General features: G+C 38.6%; 1 gene segment (V, D, J or C); it reads right to left on the reverse strand.

The window, feature by feature from the left end:
- Positions 1 to 5,885: 5,885 nt before the first annotated feature.
- Positions 5,886 to 7,221, reverse strand: LOC311283992 (Ig lambda-3 chain C region-like). The segment is given in 2 exons: positions 7,209 to 7,221; positions 5,886 to 6,202 (listed from the first exon to the last, which is right to left on the reverse strand).
- Positions 7,222 to 7,579: the final 358 nt, after the last annotated feature.

Consider the following 7,579-nt stretch of genomic DNA (forward strand, 5'->3'; position numbering starts at 1 on the left):
CATGTGGCTCCAGTTGTGCTCACTGTTGTTTAGCAATCGGAAAAAACTGTAATATCTATGTATGGAGGAATTAGCAATAATATAAACATCCTGGTAAAGGTCCTGTCCTCCATTAAAAACAGCACATGCATGTCACCATATTTATTTCATTTAATTTTATAAACATTAATAAAAGTGAAGATGTTTCTATGATGTGTGACTGTAACGGTCATCAGTGAGAGTGTCCAGGATGGCCATCAGAGGGCGCTCCACCCCGGACAACACACACATCCACACACTCCATTCCCCATAATCCTGAGTTCAGACTATCATCCACACTCACATTCACCTGTGTCATTACCGTGTTTAACTCACTCTATAATAGCCTGGTTTTCGGTTTTCACATTCATTCCCTGAAAAGACTTGTTTAGTGTTTGTGCTGCAATTCTGAGCGTTCTGTCTGTCATTCCCGTGTTCTTGGTTTTGATCTCTGCCTGTCCTTGGATTTTCATTTTTGCCTCTGACCCTGCTTTTGTTTGGACTGATTACTCTGTGTTTTTGACCTCTTGAGTGTTTTCTGGATTACGTCTTTGGATTACCCTCTGTTCAATAAAACTGCATTTGGATCCTCAAGTCAACCTTCGCAGTTCGTGACAGAAGCGACTCACAATCAAACTCAGTTATTCAGTGACTGACAGAGACTCGTGTGTGTGATGATCCTCATGTCTGTTCATAAACTGCAGGAACACACATGGATTTGGTGTAAAATGTAGGGATTAACAGCGACGTTTCACTCCAACTACAGTAAAAATATTCTCACAGCAGATATTCAGAATAATATACTAAAATTTGTCCTGTAGATTTATTCAGAACTGAATGATATAATTTTTTTAACATTTTGGCTATTGTAGAAGATGAAATGTTATGAAAATATATATTTTTCCTCTGTTCTCACTTCAGTGATTGTGTTTTGTGTCTGTTAATGAGTGACTGTCTTCAGGGAAATGATGTGGAGTGTGTTTGCATATTGATCAGATCTTCAGTGTGTGAGAGTGTTTATAGTGCTGTGAGTTTAACACTTCATCACTGACACACACAACAATCTTCATCAACATGACCTTCATCATCATCTTCATCTGGACACTTTTATACTGCTTTATATTACAAGGTGAACAGTTTATATTTGAAATAAATCATTTAAATAATATAATTTTTACACAGCTTAACAATATGTCAAATAATATATACTTTAAACTGATAAATGAATTGTTTTTCAGGCTGTAGATCTCAGATCACAGTGACTCAGACTCCTGTGAAACCTGCCAGACCAGGAGAAGCTGTAGAGATGAGCTGTAAACTCAGTAGTAATGTAGGAACCTGCAGCTCGAGACCCTGTATGTTCTGGTACTTACAGAAACCTGGAGAAGCTCCTAAACTCCTGATTTATGGAGCAAATGTCCGTCAGTCAGGAACTCCATCTAGATTCAGTGGCAGTGGATCTAACAGTGATTTCACTCTGACCATCAGTGGAGTCCAGACTGAAGATGCTGGACATTATTACTGTAAGAGTGTACACAGTGCTCCAGTGTTCACACAGTGATAAAGAGTCGTACAAAAACCTCCGTCAGTCAGAGTCACAGTGACTGAACTGAAACTGCAGCTGCTCAAACACTTTCACACACACACACACACACACACACACACACACACACACACTAAGAAAAGCAATACGATTTTATAATAAGCAATAACATTATTATATCAATATATTATAATAATATAAAAGTTTGAGCTTGGTCAGTATATGACAGCTTTGATCATGATTTTTCATAAGTCATTTTTCTCCTGTTATTTTCAGTCATTTGTGAGGAAATTCAGTCACGTTTGATCTTCACTTAGTGGATATTTTTCAATCTTTCACCATATTTTTGTTTTTCTGCATTTATGATTTATCCTCATTCTTCTTTCTAAACTGAATCACGGCATCATAAAGATGTTCTGCTTTATCAGTTTAATAATCTATCGATTTTTTTAAGTTCATCCTTCATATATTAACAGCATCACAAAACACTCGCTTAAGCCAAGTTTATTCGTCGGTTAGTCGCAGAAAAAAATTAACTTGTGGTGAAGTCACTCAGTCTGTGAGGGACAGATCGTTACCGGCGGTTCTCTGTAGTTTGCCGGTGCGCTGTGGCAAGTTGAGCGCTGATTAGCCGATGTATTATATATAGGAAATTAAAGGCTTATTATTATGATTTATATGGCTTATTAATATACATGTGCGATTAGTCGACTAATAGCTTAAATGAACAACTACTATGTCAATGGCTGCGTCCCAATTGGCCCTTCGCAGGGAGTTTGATTGACAGGTGATCTGACCAATCATAATTCGCCATCCACCATTTTGTCCGACAAAGCAGTCAGGAGAGTTAGTAGATTAACATTGGAGGATTTAAACTTGAGAAACGAAGTGTACTGACGTCTTTCCGCGGTTAAAACAACATTCCTTCTGATGTTCATTCATGTTTATTTGATGCTATAAATGAACTAGAAGGAAGAGATGATCGGTTCATGAGCAGCTTTAACTGAGGCTCTACAGCGATCTGTCAGACACATTAAAGAGACACAAAACGGTATTTATTGTGTAAATGTCTTTAAAAAATGACAAAATTTGAAAGGTGAGACTTTGTTTCATATCAAAAGTACCCTGGTCTGTCCTGTCTGTCAGTGTGTCTGCTCTGCGATGTGTGTTTCACTGCGTGAGAACATGTGTGGCGTGAGAGCGGTGTTGCTTATCGGACATTGCAACAGTAACTAAAGGGGGCGGGTCTTCGTGAACGGTCAATTCAGAGTCTGGATCCTTCAAATGTAACGAATGAGAAGAGGAAGCAAGATGCAAGTAAAAAGCTCTTTATTGTATATATGTTGTAAGGAAGATCAAAGTCCAGAACAGACAGGTTAGCGGCGCAGGGACCCCGATGGCCAGATGAACCCGGTGAGTGGAAGTGCAGCAGTGCGGTGAGATGAATCCAGTGATGAGAATAATCCAGAATAAATCCACAGGAACAGGAACAGGGAAGGCACAGGACTCGAGACCCAGACTGGAAACACTACCGGGACACCACAAACAACGATCTGACAAAGGAGATGAGAAAGTGGTGAGCATATATAGGATGATGAGATGAGCTGAGGCTGGTGACGGGAGTGATGAACTTGATTGCTGATGAGCGCTAATGAGCCGGCACGCCAAATCAAATTTCTGGAGTTTAGGCTGGGTTGGAAATGTAAAGGCTGAAAACATTGGTTTATGTGATGTTCAGTACATTTCAAATGTTCCTCTGCCAGAAATTCCCCCCTGGCTGTTCCCGATGCCGTCAGAAGATTTCAACCTTCAATACAAGCTCAAAAACAAGATAATGCAGGGAGATACCGGAATAATAGTACAAAGGTATATTGAACAGAATTAAGCAAATAAAATAGTAATATTTACAGATGGATCAAAAGAGACAGAAAATGGGCGCACCGGTGCTGCGGTTTACATCCCAGAGCTCAAAGTGTGTTCACAGTTGAACTCCTGGCTATCACGCTTGCACTAAAATGGTTAGGGGGACACAATAGGGCCAATGCACTCATTGCATCAGATAGCTGGGCAGCCCTCTGTAGTATCAAGACCATGAAGTCATGCAGGCAAGATCTAATCATGGAGATCCATCAAATGCTGTACAACCTTCATAGCAGGGGGAGGACAGTCTGCTTTTTGTGGGTTCCTGCTCATGCAGGGGTTGAGGGTAATGAAGATGCAGACATACTCGCAAAACAAGCACTCATATTACAAACAGTGAACAATATCCCACTGGGGAAAACAGAAGGAAAGGCAATTATTAAAATACAAATGCAAAAAGTTTGGCAGGAGTATTGGGATATAAATGAGACAGGAAGACACTTTTATAGCATACAAAAACAGGTGGGGAAAGGAGGAGTGGTGGGCGGAAGCAGGAAGGAGGAGGCGGTCATCACCCGCCTTAGATTAGGACACACGGAGCTTAACAGCACGTTACAAAAAATTGGGAAACATCCTACTGGGAAATGTAGATCATGTGAGCAATCTGAATCTGTACAGCATGTTCTTATGGAATGTAAGGAATATGAGAGAGAGAGGAGAGAACTAAGAGCCGCACTGCAAAAGGAAAGTGTCAGTTTCACGGTAGAAAACATGTTGCAAAGATCAGGAAACATTAGGAGGCATGTATATAAATACTTGAGGGAAACAGGGTTAATGTATAGGGTTTAAGGTTTTTTTTTTTTGTTGTTGTTGTTTTTCTGCCATCGAATGTACCACACTCCAGTCCGGTAAGTGGCGGGAATGCACCTATAAGCTGGATGCCAGCCGCCAATCAAATCCAAAAGAAGAAGAAGAAGAGCCGGCACGCCCACACAATCAGTACACACACACACACAACAACAGAACACGAGACAAGAAAGAGACAAAGGATTTATGAACCGTGACATCAAAGGCCGTGAAGGTCGGACTGAGTGTTAAATGGGAAATGTGAGTGTTGTTTCACAGGAAATGGAGACGCATTTGAAGGAGCCTTAGAGTTGAGACAGACTTCGTCGAGCCGCTGTGAGGCAATCGGCCTTCGAAGGATGAAGTCTCTGAATCGGTAGAAAAAGCTGAAAGAAGCGCTGAAATATATATATTTATATGTTATTTAAAAAATTCACAGACAACATATGTTCACATTCATGGCACAATTCAAACGGGACCAGAAAATAATTATTTTCTCCCATTCACTTGCATTGACGATTTTTCAACCTAGAGGTCCAGCGGGGTTAGCGAAGGGGGCGGGACTTACCAGCTCTATATGAAATCAAACAAACAATAATGGCGTCATAAGTTGTTTTGTTTACAGCTACACTGTAAAGTAATTGTAATGTCATAAAGTTATTTTTAAGTAGCTCCTCCATCTCAAACTGATAATGAATTTATTACTCATAACTCATTTTAGCAGAAGTGAAACTGCTCCAGTTCAGAGCGTTGAACCAGTAAAAGAGTGAAACTGTGAGTTTGAGGTGTAAATCTCATTTGCATTGTCAGGTTTAGTGATTGTGATGGTCTCAGAATAGAGCAGCTCGTCTCCAGTGACCATGTTCAAACCCCAAGAGCTTCATTTCACATTTACTGCTGAATGCAGCTGTTCTCAACTATTACAATTAGGGGTGTAACGAGACCCTTATGTCACCATCCTGAACTCACAATACCATATTATTGCCATACTCCATCAAAATGGTACATTTGGTTTAACATTGTGTGTGTAAATGAATAGGCTTGGACTTGGTGCTGATAACCCAATGCAGGACAATAGAGACACCAGAATAACAATATTCATGATTCTGAAGATGAAAATACTGAATTATTTCAGACGAATATGCTTGATGTCTCTGACTAGATATATCTAAAATAATGTAGGCCACTTTTTACTGGTAACATCAGACATTTGGCATTATCAGGACCCACAAATATTCCCCCATTGCATTATTATACATTATATTCAACATTATATACAGTAGTTTAATGTAGTAGTGACACGAAAACCCTGTAAAATTGAATTTCTTTTTAACCCAGTAATTTTCATTTTGGGTGAATAATACGATACATATTGTCACTATCCGCTGTAATTATTGTTCCACCCCTAATTCCAATCAATCAAAAGCCGCTGAAACTTTAGTGCAGGACTTTGAAGGAACGACACACTGATCAATGATGCAGTCCAACACAAATGTGCGCTTGCGTTCAGATGAAGCTTTATTGAATGAACAGCAATGGCAGCACATTGACAGACTGCTTCAGTATTGAGCTGTAAATCACGTGACGCTCAGATACGCTGGTCTTCACTGGAGAAACATCAGCACTCGGAGCTCTTGAGGAACGAGGCCTCGTGAGCAGCTCCGGCATGTGTTCCTCTGCAGACGAAGCGCTCTGCGGCTTCCCAGCGTGCTTTGCTGAGGCTCAGGACGCTGCTGCGACTGTAGAGACCGTCCCGCTCGCTCTCTGCGCTGGTCTGAACCCCCTCGGTGACCTCTGACCCGTCCAGCGTCCAGCTCACCGTCGCCCCCTGTGGAGAGTAAGAGCTGAGCAGGCAGAGCAGAGCGGGGGGGTCTCCAGAGATCAGCAGAGAAGAGGGAGACAGCAGAGACACGGAGGGAGACACGGAGGGACCCGCTGGACACACACACACACACACACACACACACACACACAGTTAGATGTCAGACATGGTCATATAGTAGAAATCCCACAAAACTGTTTTCATTCATAAACCACAAATATCCTGAATTCAGTTTAAAATATTCTCAGTTAAATCAATATTCACTAGTACTAAAAAATGTATCATGTAATTCTAAATATAAATCAGTTCTGTAAAGCAGACATGATATACAGCGAATCTCACAGTAATTTGAAATATAAAATAAATATAATAATAATAATATAAAAAGTACAAATATTTTCTGAATAATCATTTCTAATCATTAATTGTATTTTGAAAAATCATATTTATCAGCAAATTTCAGTTCAACTAATGAATTTTTCAAATCGTTCTATTTGTCTGATGACGACGCCTAAAAAAAAGAATTTTGAAAAATTCTTAAGACTCTCACAATCATAATTATCAGCAAATTTCATTTCAAATGATGAATTTTTCAAATTAAAAAATATAATTATTTTATCCGTACAATCAAACTTTTGCAAAAAGTATTAGCAGTTACATTTATCAAGAATTATGGACACATTTATGTACTCTAAAAAAAACTGCAAATGACAGAAAATATAACAATATTACAAACTACATTCAATATAATATTACAATAATATTGCAATCAACATATTAAAAACAAAGAATGTTAGCAATTACAATATATGAAATTACTCGTGTAAAAAGACAATTTTAAAACAATATGAAATATTCTTTGAAATAAAAAAAAGATAAACGTGATCAAATCTCAGGGAATAAAAGTGTTTTTTGTAAAATACATTTAAAGAAATTGTGAAACAATCAAATTCACCATGAAATATTGCAGTAATTTATTTTTATTTAAACTTTTTTTTTATCTTGTTGCAAAATGCTTGCTAAAATAACCTAAAAACAAAACAAGTAATAAACAAATCATTTTTAGAGAATAGAAAAGACTTACTGATCGTCAGTTTAGTTCCTCCGCCGAAAGTGTACCACAGTGTTTCATTCTAGTGAAAGAGTCGTACAAAAACCTCCGTCACACTCAAATGAACACACACACACACACACACACACACACGCACGCACACACACACACACACTGATGTGAGACTCAGATCTTCTCAACATCATCCATGATTGATCAAAAAAGAGCCACAAAATCTTCATCTAAAAAATAGTCAAAAGAATTAATCTTAAAAATAAATACTTGATATTGAATGAAGGCTGAAATCCTTTGTTTCATAATCAGTCCAGAAATACATTCATCACATTTACAAACACATGTGATATAAACTCTGCTAATTCTATTGACCTGCTTTATAATGAAATCTTCAGCCAGATTTAGATGGTCATTCTCTATTGGA

The sequence above is a fragment of the Rutilus rutilus genome, assembly GCF_951802725.1.
Source record: "Rutilus rutilus genome assembly, chromosome: 24".
In the NCBI taxonomy this organism is placed as follows: Eukaryota; Metazoa; Chordata; class Actinopteri; order Cypriniformes; family Leuciscidae; genus Rutilus; species Rutilus rutilus.